This window comes from Kogia breviceps, chromosome 7 (genome assembly GCF_026419965.1).
Source record: "Kogia breviceps isolate mKogBre1 chromosome 7, mKogBre1 haplotype 1, whole genome shotgun sequence".
NCBI classification, from domain to species: Eukaryota; Metazoa; Chordata; class Mammalia; order Artiodactyla; family Physeteridae; genus Kogia; species Kogia breviceps.
The window spans coordinates 41,563,924-41,584,183 of NC_081316.1; the positions used below are offsets into that span (position 1 = coordinate 41,563,924).

The 20,260-nt window shown below is 35.9% G+C and overlaps 1 protein-coding gene across 1 annotated transcript in view; it reads right to left on the minus strand.

Moving 5' to 3' along the window:
• The window catches only part of PDE3B (phosphodiesterase 3B), a 174,561-nt gene that overhangs the window by 143,270 nt on the left and 11,031 nt on the right, over positions 1–20,260 (minus strand). The window lies entirely within an intron of this gene.

A 20,260-nucleotide genomic window follows, 5' to 3' on the forward strand; every position in this document is an offset into this window, starting at 1 on the left:
ATTCAAGATAGATCACAAACCTAAAAGTAAAAGGTAAAACTATAAAGCTTCTAGAAGAAAATATAAGAAAATATCTTCATGATCTTCATATAAGCAAAGATTTTTTAAAATATTCAAAAGGCCACTAAACTGCTAACTAAAAACTAAAGTTACTAGCCTATTAATAGAAAAAAAAGTTATATACTTCATTAAAATTAAGAACTTCTGTTCACCAAAAGATATCATTAGAAAGCAAACGGTTAAGCCACAGACCAGCAGAAGATATTACCAGTACATAAATCCAGCAAAGGTTTTGTATCTAGAATTCATAAAGAATGTAAAAGACTACTATAAATCAATAATAAAAAAAAATCCAATTTTTTAAATGGGCAAAAGATCTAAACAGGAATTTCAAAAAAGAAAATACCCAAATGGCCCATCATCATATAGAAAAGTACTCAAGCACCATTAGCATCAAAGAAATGTAAATTAAAGTGACAATGACACAGCACTACACAACTCACAGAATGGCTAAACACTCATCTGAAGTGTTGATTAGAATGTGGAGCAACTGGAACTCTCATCAACTAATACCGGGTGTATAAATTGGTACAACTTTGGAAAATTGCTTGGCAGTTTCTATTGAGGATCAAACATATACCTACCCTATGATTCAATAAACCCACTCCTAGGTATATAGTCAACAAAAATTAATATATGTCTACCAAAAGATGTATAAGAATGTTCACAACAGCTTTAATCATAAATGTTCCCCTAAAGTGGAAATAACTCAAATGACCATAAACTGGAGAATGAATAATGATACATTTGTACTATGGAATACTACACAGAACTATAAAAGGATAAAGTAGTGATACATTTAACAACATGTATGAATCTCGTAGGCATTATTTTCAGCAAAGGAAACCAGACACAAAAGATAACATACCATGTAACTCGATTTATATGAAATTCAAAAACAGGCCAAAAAATTGATGGAGATAGGAGTTAGGATAGTTAACATATGGAGGGAGTAATGCCTCTAAGCGTGAACAAAGATTTCTTCTGGTGTGCTGGGAATGTTTTATATTTGGATCTGGGCGGTAACCACATATGTTTATACCTATGAAAACATTCATTGAGCACTATATTTTAAGATTACTGTACTTGGTAGTATGTATGTTATGCCTCAATTTTAAAAAGTTGTATTCTCTAAATTTGAAGAAAAAAGCTTCAATCTGGAATTTGGAGATATATGCAGGAAAAGAAAGTACTTAACAGAGGACTTGGTCAACTCATAACCTATTTGGTTCATATAAAATAAATAACAGGAAATAAAGTCGTGCTAAAAAGGAGACTCAACATTTATTGAGAGTTGATAAATAACTCAAGCATTGTGCCAAGGCTATACTTGCACTTACACACACACACACACACACACACACACACACACACACACAATCTTATTTAAACTCTTCAACAAACCTATGGGGTAGGTACTAATTTTAGAGATGAGAAAACTATGGTGAATAGATGTTGCTCCTATTAAGTTTTAAATGGTTTGATCTTTGTAAACACCGTTTGGCTTGCATAAAATAATTTTCTAAATATACTGAGAAAAAGTGATTTGTAAATATCCTACCTGGCTTTCCTATCACATTATCTACATATCATCCTCCACCACACTGTCATCTTACTCTCCTTTATTTTTCTTCACAACACACATTGCTATCTGATAATATATTATATGTATATGTGCTTATTTCTTATTTTCTCTCTCTCCCACTAGAATGCAAGTTCCATGAAGGCAGAGACCTTGTCCATGTAGTTCATTGCTCTCCCCCAGCACCTAGACCCATGTCTGCCATGTAGTAGACAACTAATAAATATTGGTGGATTGAATGAAAAAAGTAATAATAAATGTCCTATCTGATACTCAATTTGTACCCTTTTCCATAAGATCTATAAAGCTAAAGGAAAATAAATGTATTCCAAGTCTCTGGTAATAATCAGTTTGTATAACCTTTCCAGCAAAAGACTTGATATATATCTCTAATTTGGGGCAACCACTTCATATAGTCAAAGAATTTGGAGGGCTTCCCTGGTGACGCAGTGGTTGCGAGTCCGCCTGCCGATGTAGAGGACACGGGTTCGTGCCCCAGTCTGGGAGGATCCCACATGCCGCGGAGCGGCTGGGTCCGTGAGCCATGGCCGCTGAGCCTGTGCTTCCGGAGCCTGTGCTCCGCAACGGGAGAGGCCACAACGGTGAGAGGCCCGCGTACCACAAAAAAAAAAAAAAAAAAAAGAAGAAGAAGAATTTGGTAAGACTGATTTTAACATGTTAAACCAATACAGATAAGTATCTTCCATTTATGTCACAAAAGACATAACCATCCAAATGTTAATCTTTTAAAACTGTATTGTTTTGGAGCCAACTAAGCACAGAGTAGGTCATGGTTTTAGGAAGAAATGCTTGGGGCCAGCATTATAAAAACCAATTACAATACTCAGCATTAACACAGAGCTAAAACAGTGACGACTAAACAACTGCTGAAATGCAGCATTATTTACAAATAGCGAAGATAGGGAAATAACCTAAGTGTCCATCGATGGATGAATGAATGGAAAGAAAATGTTGTATATGTGTGTTGTGTGCGTGCACACACACACGAATATCATTCAGCCATAAAAAAATCATGAAATCTTGCCATTTGTGACGAAATGCATGGATCTTGAGGGCATTATACTAAATGAAATAAGTCAGAGAAAGAAAAATGCTGTATGATTTCACTCGTTTGTAGAATCTAAAAAAACAAACAAAAAAAGCTATAGATACAGAGAACAGATTGGTGGTTTGCCAGAGGTGGGGGGTAGGGGTGTGCAAAATGACTGTAGTCAATAATACTATAGTGCACATTTGAAAGCTGCTAAGGGAGTAGATCTTAAAAGTCCTCATCACAAGAAAAAACAATTTTTTGATAACTATGTAAGGTGATGGATGTTAACTAGACTTATTATGACGATTATTTTGCAATAAATACAAAATATTGAATCATTATTTGTACCCGAAACAAACATGATGTTATATATCAATTAAACATCAATTTTTTTAAAAAAACCTACTTAAGTGTATAGGGATGGATGTTTGCCCTTCACTAGCTACTGTGAGCTTTAACCTCACTTGCTATTATCTTTAATTTTTCCTTCTGTGTTATATAAATATATGTGTGTATATACATATATATATATATATATATCTTTTCTCTCTCTCTAACACATTTAGATGTGCATCTATCTTTGAAGCATACACACACATACACATAAAACTTGCCTGGACCTTGCTTTCCCTTCCAAAATACTGTTGTTTGATGTCACAGCCACTTTCTTAAAAGAATATACAACCTCCACTCCCTACTCCCAAATTCATATGATCATCAATAATGACCTTTATCACCAAGTCAAACTGCCTTCCATATGACCTCGATGCATCATTTAAAACAGAACACATCCTCCATCTTTAAACTGTACCCTCTTGACGTGCATGATTCTGTGCCTCCCAGGTTTTGCTGGGCCTGAACTTTAAACAATTTAGGGGAACCTCTTTAAGAAAAAAAAGCAAAATTAGAAATACAAATTTAGGTGTAATGGTGAATACTTATCTAGAATGAGGGTGGAAAGAATCACAACACAAGTATCACTAAAATCTAGAAAAATAACATCATAATTCTATCAATAATAAACTCTGACACACTTCTAGGATACTTTTTCTACATTTTAATTGCATATCTTTCATGATCACTTCTTCATGTGACAATGATATGTAACATTTTCTATAAATAGAAATATGTAAGATTTTCTATAAAGAAACAGATTTTTTTAAACTTTCTGAAGACTAAATCATTACTCACATTTTAGAAAATATTCTTTTAGATTCACAAACTGTTACTGGCTATGTAATATAAAATTTTAGTACTGTTGTCAAATTTGGGGAAACTTACATTTGTTTCTTTCCTTTATAAGCTATCAGATTCAAAAGAGTTTTCCCCAGACTAGCTTCTGGCTCCGTGTATTTCAAACTGTGTTTCTCTTACCCTAGTCACGTACTTCTAGTGTCATTCTGTAGGACGTGTCCATATCATCTATAATCTCTGGCCGTGCATCTTTTTTCATAACACTGAGTCAGCACAGTAAGTAATAAGAGTACAGTTGACCCTTGAACAACCAGGGGGGCTAAGAGTGCCAACCCTCTAAGCAGTCAAAAATCTGTATATAATTTATAGTCAGCCCTTTGTATAGCAGCTCCTCCATATCCGAGGTTCCACATCCATGTATTCAACCAACCTCAGATAGCGTAGTACTATAATTATTTATTATTGAAAAAAATCTGTATGTAAGTAAGCCCACACAGTTCAAACCTGTGTTGTTCAAGGGTCGACTGTATTCCAAATGTCATCCCTATACCAGAACAGCTAGCAAAAACCTAACTACACTCTGAAGTGACAATGAACCACAGAAACATATGCCACCCAAACTAAATGTAACCTCAATTCAACTTTCCCTTAGCTGGATGCCAGAAATGCCTACAGGCACTCCAATGCTACATGACATGAGGGTAAATCAAGAATGGAAAGAGACAGCACTCTTAACTTAAAATACCTTACTTTTGGAAATCCTACAGAAACATGTGGCCATGTGAACACCTTTCTCCCCAAGGTTTAGAAGAAATTTGCACAAGTGGTAAATCCCCCACAACCTACCACCCTGAATCTGTTTTCTTTGCTGACTCCTTTTTTTTTTTTTTCTGACTCCTTTTTGACATGCCAACCACTAAATATAGGTACTTACAACAATTCTTGCCTTTCTCCTGAAAACCTACACAATACAGGTACTTCCCAAAGTTAGGTTGTCCTTAATTTTTTAAAAATTCTATCTGCACTCCTTTTTTCCCCCCAGTCTCATCTATTCTCAAGCTTCATCTATGACCTTCTTTAGCAAATAATCCTCCCTCTAGAATATAGTAACTAGACTATCAACTTTCCAGGAAAGGAGGATGCCAGCCTTGTGGTCTACATGAACTCCAAGGCCTGAATTCCCTGGGGCATATAGAGGAATGAATGAAACATACTGAATAGCTTCAAAAGTTTATCTCTAGCCTCATTCTCTTTCCAAACCTATGATCTTTGATTCAACTGCCTACTGGCCTTTTTCATGAAGATAACATCTGCCCCACCTCAGAAAACACACACGAAATCCCACAGCCCCTGGAACACTCTGAACTTCATTTTAATGATAACTTTTAAACTCTTAGTAAATAATTTTCAGAGTAACCTTTAGGAAAATTAAGGCATGATAAAATTATAGGCCTCGTTCAAGAAGAATACAGATTATTCCACCTCTCATAGCTTAAACTTTCCGGGCTTCCCTGGTGGCGCAGTGGTTGAGAGTCCGCCTGCCAATGCAGGGGACACGGGTTCGTGCCCCGGTCTGGGAGGATCCCACGTGCCGCGGAGCGGCTGGGCCCGTGAGCCATGGCCGCTGAGCCTGAGCGTCCGGAGCCTGTGCTCCACAACGGGAGAGGCCACAACAGTGAGGCCCGCATACCACAAAAAAAAAAAAAAAAAAAAAAAAAAAAAAAAAAAAACTTTCCTCTTAAAAACAAGTCATGTGGTTCATAAACCATACAGATCTAATTATAATAACTTATCTGGAATCACACTCAGTACCCTATACAAAGACACCATAATTAGAAATGCAAAGCCTACTGCTCGTTATTAAACATGAACAGATAAAATACTTTTGAGAAAGAAAATAAATACAATAAATAAGACTAAATACCAATAACAAATAACTAAATAACAGTAAATATGCCTGTATACATATGTCTTAAAGTTTGTATACAGAATGTACTCAAACAACACGGAGTACAGATTCAGTCATGTAGTCCTGCTCCAGTGAAAGACTTCATTGTAAACACACTACTAAAACAAAAGAGTTCCCAAGCAAATAGGACAAACCGCTGACATAAGTGTGGTACTGACGTAGCTGTCTATTTGCCTTTAGTTGCTAGGATTCAGTGTGTCCATTTTTCTCTAAGCTGTAAAACATGCAACTCTTTGATGTTATGAAGAGTCCATAGTTAAACAAAAAATTGGCAGAATGTTTAACATAAAAAATATTTCAAATTCAAATCTCTGATTTCTTGAAAACACATTTTCCCTATGGTTAAAAAACAAATGTTAGTGAAATTTTAAATATCTTTACCAAAAACAGCAATAAAAATCAATTTCAATAAATGAAATGAAAAGGGAAACTGCATACTTTCAAGTTACTATCATAGAAATAAAATTCTGAATGTAGCTTTAAAGGAAAACTATCTCTTATCTAGTCAGAAACTTTTTGAACCTCTGTGATAAGAGAAGTGCACAGTTTGTGTTGTTCAAAAAAAGGAAATTATGTGGTGATTTGAGTAAACTCCTAAATTACTCAACTAAGATCCATTTCACCTTTAGAATTATAATCTTAAGATTATATGCTAATCAATTAGACACTAATAAATAAAGTGAATTGTATGTCATCCATAAGATCTGTGAAAGAAGAGGCAACGAGAAATCTGTTTGTTAGGCAAATAAAACAGAAACAATGGCAACTTTAGTACTATTTTCTGTAGCTCCATAACTATCATCCTATCTCAAATTATGGGTCACTGAGAAAGTTCCCCAGGAACTTCCATCTGCTCTTGGTGCAGCACAGGTATGATGCATAAAATGGGCTTGAAATACCTTTAGTGGGCAGCAAAACCAAATTTCCAGGAAAACCTTCAGAATTGATTAATATTAAATGAACACAGTTCCATTGCTTCTCTAGCAGCATTTAACAATATTGCTTCACATTCCCCACTGGCTTTTGAACTATTTAAATATTTTTCAACTTTTATATTCTTTGGGATACGACTTCCATTTCTATTTCAAGATTCAAATATTTCAAATCAATTCAATATAACTTATAAATTTACTATAATTTTTTTATTTAAATAAAGATTTGAGAAGTCATAAATTAGTAATTTTTCAACCTACACAAAGTTTTATGTCGTCACTTCACTTGAAAAACAATTTGGCATTATTCAGCAAAATTGAAGCACAGACGTATCCTACCACCTAGCAAGTCCATCCAGAGTAAATACAGCAGAGAAAAGATCATACACATGCACCAAATATATTTACAGAACTGAAATCATATAAAGTAAGCTTTCTGACCATAATAAAATTAGAAATTAGACTAGAAATCAATAACAAAAGGATAAAAGAAATACTCCAAACACTTAGAAATTAAACAACTTCTAAATAAGCTATAATTCAAAGAGGAAGTTTAAAGGGAAATTAGAAAATAGTATGAACCAAATAAAAATTAAAATACAACATATCAAAATTTATGACATGCAGATAGAATAGTGCTTAGAGGGAAAGCTAAAACACTAAATGCTTATATTAGAAAAGAAATCTAAAATCAATAATCTAAGCTTCCACCTTAACAAACTATAATAAGAACAAAATAAGCCTATAAGCAAGCAGAAAAAAGGTAACAATGATAAGATCAGACATCAATTAAAAAACCAGAAAAGCAATAGAGAAAATTAATGAATTGAATACATAGTTCAAAACTTTCCAAAGAGAAAAAAGGAATTTCTAGTCCCCAATGATATCATTCGGAAATTCTACCAAACATTTAAAGAATAAATAAAACTAATTCTATATACTCTATTCTGAAAACAGAAAAGGGAATACTTCCCAACTCATAGTGGGAGCATCATTACCCTGATACCAAAACTAGACAAAAATAGTACCAAAAAAACTACAGACTTACATCCCTCATGAACATAGATACAAAAATCCTCAACAAAATATTAACAAATCAAATCCAACAATACACAAGAATAATAATACACCACAGCCAAGTGGTACTTATCCCTGCGATGCAAAAGCTGGTTCAATATTCAAAAAACAAGCAATGTAATCCATCATATTAATAGTATAAAGAAAAAAGGACATACTATATGACCATATCATTTGATGCAAAAATTTGATGACATTCAACTTTCAGCAAACTAAGAATAGAAAGGAACTTCTTTAACCTAATAAAGTATTAGGCATATATGAATACACTTAATAGACATTTATTAAGTGCTATGTTAATAACAGTGCTACAGTGCTATCTGCAGCACTAAGGATAAGGAATGCAGAAGAGGGATAAGACATTGCCCCTATGCTTAAGGTACTCAGCTTCTCAATAGGAAGGCAATCACATAGGTAACTAAAGGTACTTTAACAGTAGTGTATGTAAAACATTATAAATATTAAAAAGGACATTCTATCCAGGTGATCAAAGTGTGGTGGGGAGGGGGTGGTGGCGAAGAAAGTTCGCTGAGATAGTCCAAGCCAGTCCCCTCTCACTCGGACAACTGCAACAGCCACCTATCTTTCTGCTTCCACTCTAGATACTCCCCACCAATAGCCCATAAAAAAGCCAGAATAATATTTTTGAAGCATTAAATGATATCATGAAATTGTCTCCCTGCTTCTCATTAGAATGCAGTTAGAAAGAAGTGCAAGTGTCAACATGGTCTACAAGGCCCTATGTGATCCACACGCGTCTTACCTTGCCTACCACTCTCTGCCCACCCATATTTCTTTCTAACCCCCAAGAATGCCAGGGTCTTTCCCACCACAGGGACCTTGCTTTTGCTAGTCCTTCTGTCTGGAATGTTCTTCTCCCAGAGCCTACATGATCAGCTCCTTCTCAACATTCATGTGTCAGTTAAAACATGTCTTCAGAGAGGCTTTTCCTGACCATCTTACCTAAAGCTTCACCTCCACCACCCTGACCCATTATTCTGTTTTACTTTCTTCATGCATCACAGTACTTACAACTACCTGAAGCTATTTTACCGTGTTTTTATTTTCTATTTACCTGTGCTAGAATTTTGTTAAGGCTCCATTAGAGCAAAAACCTTATGTGTCTTGTTCACAGTACTAATCACGGTATCTAGAACAAAACCTGGCACATTTGTATATGCTCAATAAATATTGTTAAATAAAGATGACATTTAAGCTGGATTAAGGTGGTGAGGGCCAAGGGAGGGGGGGCAGGAGGGATTGACCATCTCAAGAGGAATAAATAGAGAAGGAGAAAAGGAAATCCACATGGTTTATCCAGTGCTTCAATTTTCACAGACTCTGGAGAATAAAGTTAGAGTTGGGAGGTATCCTGAAGATATTATTTAGTTTTGTTTTGTTTGCATGATGCATGAATACACTTTCAAACATCCCCAGTCTTTTCTTTCTTTCTTTTTTTTTTTTTCGCGGTACGCGGGCCTCTCACTGTTGTGGCCTCTCCCGTTGCAGAGCACAGGCTCTGGACGCGCAGGCTCAGCGGCCATGGCTCACGGGCCCAGCCGCTCCGCGGCATGTGGGATCCTCCCAGACCGGGGCACGAACCCGTGTCCCCTGCATCGGCAGGCGTACTCTCAACCACTGCGCCACCAGGGAAGCCCATCCCCAGTCTTTTCTTGAACACTTCCCCTGGCATGCAAATCATTATGTCACAAGCTAATCAATTCTGATCCAAACAACTTTAAATGACCAAAAGATTTTTTCATATTAGTCAAAAAGCTGCCTATTTGTTATTTATACACATTAATCTCAGTTCTGTCCCCAGAAGTTCTCATGAAAACAGGAAGTTTAATCCCTATTTCATGAGGCAGGCTTTCAAATATTTGAAGACAACTACATCCTCCTAAAGGTAATTTAAAAATTAGGTAACATTTATTGACAGTGCCTGCTGGACTCTGGGCTAAGTACTTCATATGAACCACTCATTTAATCCTCACAACTCTATGGTAAAGTTATTACGACTATGCCTATTTTACTAATGAGAAAACTGAGGCCTGGATTAGGTAATTTGCCTAGGTCATCAAGCTGGAAAGTGAATTCTGATGCCAGAATACAAACACAGACAGTCCAACTCCAGAGCCTACATTCTTAACTGTAAGCCTCACTCTCCAAATGATTCCTGTTCTTTCTACTATTTGTACTCTGTCACCATGTGCAAAACACTCAGACAGCAACGCTAAAACTCAAAACTTGACCCAATATCTTCAAACTAATAATGAAGGCAACACTGATTCTCATGCATTTATAAAAGCCATGATATAATCCCAGATTTAATAATAAACAAGAGGAAAAGCAGTGTAAAAATTAACATGTCTCTGCAAATACTATCCATTTGCTATTCCTTTGTCCAGCACACACTCCAAACTGAAATACTTTCCATTTTCTGAGTACACTTTTTATTTCACTACTCCTCCACCTCTGTTTACATGATTTTCTCTTTCTAAGGAGCTATTCTTCCACTTCTGCAGAGAATGGTATCTACTGTGTTTTTAATTTTTATTTATTTACTTATGGCCATGTCGCACATGTGGGATCTTAGTTCCCTGACCAGGGATCAATCCTGCACCCCCAGCAGTAGAAGCTCAGAGTTAACCACTGGACCACCAGGGAAGTCCTCTACTGTGTTTTTAGAAAGCCAGTTGTGCTGGGTATATTTCATTTGCCCCTCCAGAGCCATTCTCCACTTTTCTCCACTCTGTTCTGTGTTATCAGAAGGCTATCCTGAATAGACTGTAATAACAGTCTCCTTTGCCCTGTCTTTTGGGTGAATTCAGCCAATGGAGACAGGAAGAGAGTGAGCCTAGAGTAATGTCACCTCTAGTTAGTAATCTCACTCTACCAGAAGCCAAAGCTTCTGTTCAAATGGACCTCTATACAGCTGCCCTCTGAGTTTTGACAATAACCTCCTAATTCTGCCCTTATTTGTGTGAGGGCTGTGATGGCTACCTATCGTTGCTCACCAGATACTTCATTATTCCATGTCAGTTTCCCTTAACCCTACCCACACTTTTATAAATCACCCCCTACATTAAGTTCTCTCAAGTTTACCCATTTGACTATATCATCTATTTTCTGCCAAGGACCTCACTGACACACCACTTCTCTTTCCCTATGCCTTCTCTGTATTTTGTTTATACCTCCTTTATGACACATTTTTTTTCTTGTACTAGACTCCAAGTTTCTTGATGACAAGGTGTGTTTTATTCATCTTTGAATCTCCCAAATCATTAATTTCTTGCCCATAGTAGGCACTGAAAGAATGTTTCAAGAATGGGAAAAAATAACATTAAAAAATCAAAAGAACAATACTTCATGACATAAGAAAATGATCTAAAACTCAAATTTCAGTTTCTATAAAGATTCAAAAACAGACAAAACTAATCTATTAGGATAAAGGTCAGAATTGTGGACATTTCTGGATGTAGCTATTAACTGGGAGAGAACATGAGGGAGACAACTAGGGTGCTGAAAATGTTCCTTATTTTGATCTGAGTGGTAATTATATGGGTATATACATATGTAAAATTTTGTTCAGCTGTATACCTAACATTTGTTCAATTTATGGCATGTACAGTATATCTCATTAGAAATGAAAAGGAGAAACAAATCTATATTTGGCTGCTCGTGTTGAATCAATATGGCTAACACCTCATTTATCCAGAGATTCTTTACCAAAACAAGCAAAAAAGGTCTCTGCACAGTCAAAATAGATGTTACAAAGTCCATACACTTTATCCATGAGAAAGACTTTCTGTCCATCCTTACTTTTACGGCCAATTCCAATTAGCTTGACTAGTTTCCTGACCTACTGTTGATAATCAGTAACAAATTGGGAAGGTGGGGAAGATGTCTGTTAAAGACTGATAACTAAGAAGTAACAGCTAACAATGAGAAGCAAGCAAAGTAACTATTAATGAGCAGGTAAAAATTCAAGATACAAAAATGTCTGAGATCACTTAGTATATGGCAAGGCTTTATAAGGCACTTAGGGCATCATTGTATTATGGCACAGTAAGAGAAACAGTGTTTAAAATGACAACCCTTACTTATCAGGGAAATAATGAACTATTTTCATCAAGATCTGTCAGGAAGCAGAAACAAGAGTTAAACATGAGAAACAGTCATGGCAAAAATGCATTTAAACTAAAAAGGTATTACTTGTAACAAGATAAACCTTGGTTACTGGACATAAATGTACTTAGTTTAAAATAATCACATTTCTGGAGTTTGCTAAACAATTATGACTAATAATTTACTACCATCTTCCTCCTTGGTAAACTATAAAAATCAGCAGATTTGTGTTAAGAAGGCAAAGTTCTCCCTAGAAAATTTTTAAAAGTGATTCTAAACACTTAAAGTGTTCATTCTATCAACACTGGTTAACTGAGAACCATTAAACATCTAGGAATTTTTAACCAAATCTTAAGCATTGTTTTGTAAGGCATATCTGAAAAAGTAACATCAAAGTTGTTTTCAGCACTACTGAACCACTAAAATGTCACCTCAAATAATCACTGTATGCCACCTCTTTTTGCAAAAGAGGAAACTTCACCTACAAACTATGTCATTCACTTAAAGCAATCTTCTCCTGTTAGAGAAGATTGCTTCTGGGTTCTGTGATTTCAAGAACGTATTCTTTAGGTATCCCACTCACGTTATTTTCAATGATGGAATTATGAGTAGCATGTAGCAACTAGAAAAAAATGCCATGTTAAGTGGTAAAAAGAACAGTACTTAATGTAATAATTCAATTCAATAAACTATTTGCTATATGCCAAGCATGGGGGATACATAAACAAATGAGAAACTATCCCTGCATTTAAAGAACACAAAATAAACACAAATATAGTGAATGTTAAGAGTAGATGCACACTGAGAAGGCAGTGACTCAATTTTGTTGAGAGGGAAAAAATGAAAAAAGGTAGAACCTAACCTCAGTTTTAAAATTAAGTGCATTCTATGCAACTATGTAAAAATCTACAGTAGCAAAAACCAGGCCACGCAAAATTTAAAATACCTGTTGCATCAAAGGTGTTAGGATTACAAATGGCTTTTCCTATTTTCATGTTGAAAGGCAATGCCTTTTCCTCAATCCCACGGTTTCCATGAGTTGGAATTTTCCCTAAATTTCTGGACTCTCTCTATCCCCTCACTGTTCTCTTAGAAGGGAAATAGTAACTTAACATGATTGGTAAGTTTAGCCTAAAGAATTACATAAGCATAACTCTACCTGTTGCTTTCTGCTCTTGGGAGCCTACCTACTAGCTAGAAGTTCTCCAGTGCTCCTCCATGGATGGGCCCTCTTAGCAAGTAGGGAGGATGTTCCTGGCCCTGTCCTTTCTGTGACCACGTATGTCTATTTAACTCTACGTTTCATGATTAGAAAGCAAAACTGCCTGCATATATAAGCCATGTCCTGCAACATGAGTTTTATCAGGAATAAAGGTGGTATTTTGATCTCTCATCTGTCACTCTTTTCTCAGTTTGTTCAGAATTGGGGGAAGGAATGTGGGTTTTATTGAGCCCCTCAGACACTACAAAATTACAATAATGCTTTCTCATTTAAAATAAAATCTTCACTTTTATCTTATACTAAACACCTGGGTATAATATCCATACATGATTCTTCTTTATAGCCCTCACAGTTCCTAGCAGAACGTTAGCCTTAGCAAAGTTCGCTGAAGGAATGAATTTTCAGATAGTAAAGTTAATTCTACATGGTGCTTAATTTACAACAAAAGCAAACTATAAAATAATAAATATTGGTGTTTACTAATGTACACGTAGGTGTTTTCCCCCTAAGGAAAAATATGCCCCCATATATTTGTAAAACTTCACATCCATAATTATTTTTTTCTGCTTTAAGCCATTACCATTTACATAGTGAAAGATCTTCAGGGCACTTTATCTAAAAGGTGGAACGAAGCGTTAAATTGAAGAAGCAGTAAAGCTCGGTGCCTCATAATGGCTGGAGGGTTGGAGGAGTCTGTTTTAGACACCGTTTCTCTTCCTTCTGTTCCCTCATCTCCTTTCCCTCTTATCAGCCCTGGGGTGGGGCTGCATAACTGTCAACATGCTTAGCAGACAGTGAACTATGAAGCAAGAATTATGAGTGAGCATTTGTTTGAAGTTCCAGTGTACCTCCAACCCCAAAGTGACAAACTGGAACAAAAGTTTAAGGGACAGAAAGTTATGGTTGCAGTAGTTGACAAATTCTGCGTCTGCTGGACCAAAGGTTCTTAACCTTTCACCCTGAAACTTCAAAAGATAAGAAGCCCCAATTACCCCTTTTAATCACTTTTGAAGTTGCGCTTTTTTTTTTTTATCATTTCTGTTGTTTTCCCTTTATTCTTTTTTCTGAATTTTATTTATTTTTTATACAACAGGTTTTTGTTGGTTTTTTTTTTTTATGTGTACCATTTTTAAAGTCTTTATTGAATTTGTTACAATATTGTTTCTGTTTTTTATGTTTTGGGTTGGGTGGTTTTTTTTTTTTTTGGCCACGAGGCATGTGGGATCTTAGCTCCCCAACCAGGAATCGAACCAGCACCCCCTGCATTGGAAGGAAGTCTTAACCACTGGACCACCAGGGAAGTCCCTTTAATTGCTTTTAAACTCATCACTTGCATCTTTTCTTTGTTGCCCTAATACTGAACAATCCACTGGAAGAATTTTCCCCATATTATCCCTTATGCACAGGCTTTTTACTCAATACAGGTTGCAAAAGGAGTTTCACGACAATAAAAAGGGATTGCTTGAAAGATCTAAATTTCAGTTAACCTTACCATTGATTTTTTTTTAAAGGGTTTGTTGTGGATTTTTTTGATGTTTGTTTATTTTATTTTTGGCTGCGTTGGGTCTTCACTGCTGCTCGCAGTCTTTCTCTAGTTGCAGCGAGTGGGGGCTACTCTTAGTTGCAGTGTGTGGGCTTCTCTTTGTTTTGGAGCACGGGCTCTAGGCGCGCGGGCTTCAGTCGTTGTGGCTCGCAGTCTCTAGAGCACAGGCTCAGTAGCTGTGGTGCACAGGCTTAGTTGCTCCACGGCATGTGGGATCATCCTGGACCAGGGCTCGAACCCATGTCCCCTGCATTGGCAGGCGGATTCTTAACCACTGTGCCACCAGGGAAGCCCACCATTAATTTTAGAGTAATTTGGCATGAAGTACCAAGTAATTCAAGAATGAAAATTTTAACTATAATAACAGCACCAATATTGCATGGCAACCTTACCAGGTGCCAGACACTGTTTCAAGAACTTTACAGGTTATTAACTCATTTAATCCTCACATCACTGAGACAGATGCTATTTTACCCCCAGTTTACACCTGGGGAAGCTGAGGTACAGAGAAGTTAAACAACTTGCCTAATATCCTGTAAGTGGCGGAGATGCCACTGAAACTCTGAAGCAGTCTGGCTTCACCATCGTGCAACACAGCTTATTGTTAACGAGAATACCAAAGACTGTAGAGAATTGAGACCCATGAGTTCTTTCCTTTTCTCAAGGTCAGCATGGAACTATCAAGAGTAAATACAATATTAGATAACCATTGTCAACTCCAAAATATACTATGAGAAATACAAAATAGAAATGTTTGATCATTGTTGTCAGGGAGGTTACATCCCATTTAGGGATAGCAAGTATACACATGAGAAAACATGCATTAAGCAATAAAACCAAGCTCTGTGTCATTTCTCCCAAACCAGGTCCTTTCCCCATACTGCCTATGTTGGCTAATGATACCACTAACCTTTCAGACACCCAGACCTGAAATATCTTCAGACCTTTCTTCATATGAAAATATTTATACCTCTCTGTCTCTCCACTCCTAGTATTCTCACTACAGACAGAAGATTTTCATGTCATCTCACTATTCGAATTTTTCCTTCCAAGGTAAATGCTATTTTTTTTCTAGTTTTAGTTCTAGCTTGTTCTCCCCTCACAAATTAGGCACTGTTAGTAATGTTTCAGAACATCAAGGTAATATATAGGTAATATATAGGTAATTTATACCTATATATATATAGGTATAAATATATAAATATATAAATAAATAAATATAAATATATATATAAATATATATATATATACCTATATATATATACCTAATATATATAGGTATATAATATATACCTAATATATAGGTAATTTTACCTATATATTTACTATCATTCCTTCTTGATTTAAGTTCTTCCTTCTGCCTGAAGTATGCATACTTTTGCTGGTAAAAAACTCTCAGTTTTTGCTGGTCTGAAATGGTTTTAATATGTTCTCTTTCTAGAAAGTTTTGCTGGACATTGGTTTCTACTTTGACAGTTATTTTCCCTCAGCACATGACAAATGACAGTCAACTGTTTTCTGGCTTCCATTCTTCCTATTAATAAGTCACCTTTCAGTTTAACTGCCATTCATTTTTTTTGGTAGGTAACTTCTTTTTTCTCTCTGGCTTCTTTTAGAACTTCTTGTGCGTGCGTGTGTGTGTGTGTGTGTGTGTGTGTTCTGAATTTTGCAGTGATGGAATCTAAGGGTGGATTTCTTTTTCTTTAATCTGCTTGGGATTCAGTGGGCTTTCTGGATATCAGCTGGTATTTTTCATCAGTTCATTTTACAACCATTATCTCCTCAAATACTGCCTGTTTTCCCTTTTATTATTTCCTGTTGGAACTTCAGTTAATTTCATGTTAGACTTTTTTCTTTATTCTCCAACTTTTTCGATCCATCTTTCTTAACTTCCATCTTTTTCTCTCTGCAAAACATTACGGACAAGTTATTTGGATCTACATTCTGGTTCACAGATTCTTTCTCTCAATTGCTATTTAATATGTGCATCGGGTTTTAAATCTGTGGTTATTTTTTCATCGTTAGAAGTTCTATTTTTCAAATCTGCATGATTATTCTTTTAATTCTCTGTTCCCCAACCATTTCCCCAAGCTTCTATTTCATTTATTTAAGCATATTAAACATATTTTTTATATCTGATAAATAAAAGCTCCAAGCTCAGAAGCCTTTGTGGGTTTCTTTTGCTTTGTACTTTTTTCTGCAGCTTCCCATTCATAGTGCCTTGTTTCTGCACAAGTTTTGTGGATTTTTGACTATGCACTGCTCTGTATCCTTGGAATTTTATCTGTGGGCATCATTTGAGGCCTTAGAGAATTGGAATTTACCTCTATCAGTCACCTGGGACCACTTTACATTTTCACTTGAGGTTTCTAAGTCCACATATGTAGCATTAATTTTTAGATAAAAAACTAAATGAGTACTCTATGATTCCAATTATATGACATTCTGGAAAAGGCAAAAGTATGGAGAAAGTAAAAACATCAGTGGTTGCCAAGGGTGGGGATGAGGTAAGGGATGAATATGCAGAGCACAAAGGATTTTTAGGGCAGTGAATACTTTGTATTTATTTTCCATAATGATGGATACATGTCATTATACATTTATCTAAACCCATAAAATGCACAGGATCAAGAGTGAAACATAACGTAAACTATAGACTTTGGATGATTATGATGTAGGTTCATCAGTCTTAACAAATGTAACAGTTGGGGGGGTGGGTGATGCTAATAATGGAAGAGGCTATGGGGCAAAGTGTATATGGAGAATCTGTACCATCCTCTCAATTTTGCTATGAACTTTAAACTGCTCTAAAAAATTGTCTTATTTTTTTAAAAATTTAATGAAATGAGGACCTAAAGATTCCACACGAAAAAAGTATTAGAATAGACAAATTCGGGTAAGCTGCAGGATACAAAAACAACACATATAAATCAGTTGCATTTTCAAACATTAACACATGAAATATTAAAAAACGAAACTAAGAAACAATCCCATTTACAATAGCATCAAAAAGAATACTTAGGAATAAACTTAACCAAAGTGGTGAAAGACGTGTACACTGAAAACTACAAAACACTGCTGAAAGAAATTAAAACACAAATAAATAGAAAGACCTCCCATGTTAATGAATTGTAAGACTTACTATTGCTAAGATGTAAATACTACTCAAGGCAATCTATGGATTCAATGTAATTCCTATTAGAATTCCAAAGATGATTCTGCTAAGTGAAACAAGTCAGTCACAAAAGATAAATACAAATGATTCCACTTTTTGAGGTATCTAAAGTAGTCAAATTTATAGAAACAGAATGTAGAATGGCAGTTACCAGGTGCTGGGAGGAGGGGGAATGGAGAGTTATTGTTTAATGGGTATGGAGTTTCAGTTTGGGAAGATAAAAAAAAGTTCTAGAGTTAGATGGTGGTGATGGTTGCACAACAATTTGAATGTACTTAATGCCACTAAACTGTACAGTTAAAAATGGCCAAAATGGTCAATTTTATGTTACTTATATTTTACCACAATTTCAAACAAGCAAACAAACAAACAAACACTCTATGAGGGCCCTCTTGTGGCTATACATTACCAGGGAAGATTTACTTTCTCTCTCCTCCAACTCCCTGTGCCAAGGTCAAGACACGCATCCCATCTCCATGGTCATATTTATTTCTCACTTACCCTTACACTGGAAGAATAGCACTTTGGGGTCTCTGCTTTATGCAGTTTTTCTATTAGATTTCTGACTCTGGACAGACCCTAGGTTTTATCTCTTGAGCCTAGCCATACCTAACAGAAGCAAATGTTCAAGGTCTCTAAGGATGGTCAGAAACCTTCAAATGAAAGCTGGTTTTCATGTCTGCTTACCTCTCGGGATTCCTACTGAAGGGGAGCAGAATGTGCTACCCCAGAATATGTCACTCCAGCATATAGCTTATTTTGAATTAAAGTTTACTTGAGAAACAGTGGTGAAGAACACTCTGACCCTCCTTTGTTCCCCCCCTCCCCAAAAGCAGGAGATAAATCTCCCATGTGAAAGGTACCCATCCCAGTACCAGGAGGGTGGAAGGCATCCTTATCACCAGAGATAGGGAATTTAGGACCAAGAATGCTTGGCCCTAACAAACCTTGTTATTTCTTCACCAGTTCACTATCCCAAGCCCAGACTCCTTTGTCTCATCAGTTCTTCACAAATTTATTGTTTCTATGTCTTAAAGGTATAAAAGATTCCTGCTTTGGTTACTTCTTTGAGTCTCACTTTTTTATGGGGCTCCCATATACAAAATTAAATTTGTTTTTCCCCTGTTAATTTGTCTTAAATCAATTTAATTACTAGCCCAAACAAAGACCCTAGAAGGGAACAGTTTTTTCTCCCCCACACTACTTTCACTTCTTTTTTTGGGGATCTGAAATTTTTCTCACTCAGTGATTCCTTTCAAAAGATACATTCTAAAATGCTTAAACCTGTAGTTTAGTTGTTTCAATTGGGAGAGTTCTTAGGGGCTTGTTATACACTGAAAATGGCATTTAGCATATTATGGTATTTTCTGTGTGCTAGCTGAGTGATGTGGGGCTAGTCAATTCACCTTTCTACCTTAGTTTCCAGCTGCACAACAGAATTTCAATACTTATTTCACAGAGTTGTTGAGACTAGCACATAGCGAGCACTTGGTAATTATATCTTATAATAATCCCTTTTTTCTAATACTGGGTTACATTTCTTTATTGTTTATATTATTTTTACCACTGATACTGACATTTCTGACAGAAAATTTAAGCATCGTTTTTGGTTGTTAGTATTGACTGGGGACTGAAGGTAAACAGTTTGCCTGATTGGACTCAGTATATTTTCTGTGACTTTATAGTCTCTCAGTTGATAAGAAGTATTCTTATTCCAAACATATTTACAGTAAGGTGGAGATTTTGTTGGAATAACTTTGAAAAATTCTTTCTAAGGTCATAGAAGTAAAATTTTTAAATTCATTTTTTACACATTTTATATCAGTAAGAAACTTTTTTTGAAGATTAAAGCTCAATTGTTATATACTTTCTGAAGGCTTTCTGACTCCTCCTGGAGAGAGTTAGCCGTTCCTTCCCTAAAGCTCCCATGTACCTTCTGTATACCTCTGGTATATCACTTACCACACTGAATTGTAATTATTTATTTACATTTTTTATCTCAATTAGAGTGTGATCTCCTTGCAATACAGACCCTGTGACTGTCATCTTAGTATCTCTCTAGGGGCTGGAACATATAAAAGGCAATTTGTAAATATATATTAACACTGATCAAATTTTTCATTACTTTCTTACACTGACTCTTTAAACATATGACATGTGCTCTCTCTCATGCATCCTTTTTCTGTCCCTCTGATAAGTAATTCCATCTAATTTGTAAAGTTCTATTCTCCATACACTTACCCACAAACTGTGGGTGGGAGGGTTGAAAAAGATACCAGGAAAGTGAGATTTTTTAATACTCTGTCCAGCTACTGATGGGTCAA